The sequence below is a fragment of the Siphateles boraxobius genome, unplaced genomic scaffold (genome assembly GCF_051911475.1).
Source record: "Siphateles boraxobius isolate OS27281-9 unplaced genomic scaffold, OSU_SipBor_1 76, whole genome shotgun sequence".
Taxonomy (NCBI): Eukaryota; Metazoa; Chordata; class Actinopteri; order Cypriniformes; family Leuciscidae; genus Siphateles; species Siphateles boraxobius.
The window spans coordinates 3,769,406-3,771,085 of NW_027509204.1; the positions used below are offsets into that span (position 1 = coordinate 3,769,406).

The 1,680-nt window shown below is 39.9% G+C and overlaps 1 long non-coding RNA gene across 1 annotated transcript; it reads right to left on the reverse strand.

The window, feature by feature from the left end:
• Positions 1-371: 371 nt before the first annotated feature.
• LOC143724582 (uncharacterized) lies at positions 372-862 on the reverse strand. The gene is made up of 3 exons (XR_013197416.1): positions 764-862; positions 574-651; positions 372-475 (listed from the first exon to the last, which is right to left on the reverse strand). It is a non-coding gene; the product is annotated as an uncharacterized LOC143724582 (long non-coding RNA).
• Positions 863-1,680: the final 818 nt, after the last annotated feature.

The window sequence follows — 1,680 nt, forward strand, 5'->3', positions numbered from 1 at the left end:
CATCACCAAACTCTCCAAGACGTCGCAGCATTAGGGTCTGATCTGCACCTAGAGGGGTTCCCAGAATAAAAGAATAAAGTAGTCAGTCCTGGTCCCTCAACTACTAAACTATGACATTTATATCTAGGTTTACTACATTTACAGGTGGCCCCAGTGGGAATTAAACCAACAACCACAGGTGTTGTTTGCAAGTTGTACCTGATTGCCCAGTGCGAGCAAACGTCTTCAACATTGTCATAACTTGCTTCACCTGCTCTTGAAGTGAGCCGCTGTCACCCGAAGCTACAAAATGACAGGCATGTGGTAATTTTGGACCCACATCACACACAAAAAAGTGTATGTTCAAGAGGTCAAGTGTATCAGTGCATGTTCTCACCTGTTGGTGCATTGCTTTCCCTCAGGGCTCGGTTCTCATCCCTCAGGGCTCGGTTCTCATCAATCACGGCTTCTTTTTCATTCTGGAGTCTCTGGAAATCTTCATTTAAAAACATTATAAAAAAATACAACAACTAAAGACACTATTTTCAATACTGTTTAAAACACTGGACACTAAGACATAGGCCTAGATTATACCTTCACAGCTGAAAACTTCATGCTGTACACGAGATGCCAGGGGAGTCCAAGGGCCAATAACTGAGCAATGACTTTCTCCTATTGATAATCATTGTCTTTTAAAAATATGTTTGAAGTTATTGGATACATGTAATGAATTGGACTTAAATGTAACACTTAGTTTAGCACAAAAACTGGAGGTATTACATACCTCCAGCGTTTTCACCCATGTGCTGCCAGGGTAAATTTGCTGCTGGGGGTGTAAAGCTTAATACTTGATGAGCTGGTGGAGCAAACATAACAGCTTTAATTTTACTGCAGGGTATTGCATATTCAGTGATGAAACTATAATTTAACTTTGCAAAGCTAATGGAATGTACAACACACCTCGACACCTTTCATCCAGAAACTGCTGCGGCGAGAAACCCGTCAAGTTTCCTAATGAAAATCAGATGATGATTAAAGGATTCCTCATCTTAAACAAAAACAATAGTTCCCAAGACAAAAACGTCACAAGTTACGTAACTTACTTGTACCCAAACTCTTGGCTATGTGAAGTGGAGTCTGGATTACTGGGGAGAAACCTGGTTCTGAGAAAGAGGAAACAGAAATTTCCTAACAGAAAAAGTGTATAGTTTAGTGGTAGGATCACAAATCAAAAATCACAGCAATACATTTTACATACCAGCTCTGAAATCTACATATGGCTCAACATTTTACTGGTTTTCTGGAATAAATGGAACTTCTGGAGCATCGGAAAGCACTGAAAGACTAGACTCCTCTTCATCAGAAGGGGCCTGGGGTCTGTACTTGGAAGTTGAGATTCTCTTTTGCTTTCCCTTCTTGTCATCATCCGTCGTTTCAACGCTGGAACCTGTTTGGAAGCGCACCAAATATCTCATCGCCTCTTGCCAAGATTCTAGAGCAGGGAATAATGAATGAAAGAGTCAGTTCCCTTTCGTAGACACTCCGAGTTACGTCGGATGACGGAGAATGGGGGTGTAAGGAACTCAGCTTTTTGGAAATATTAATAATCTTTCTATATCTTGTTATTATTAATTATAAATATTTGGGTCAGTTAATTGGATTAACTTGATGTGGCTGAATTAATATTACAATCAATTAATC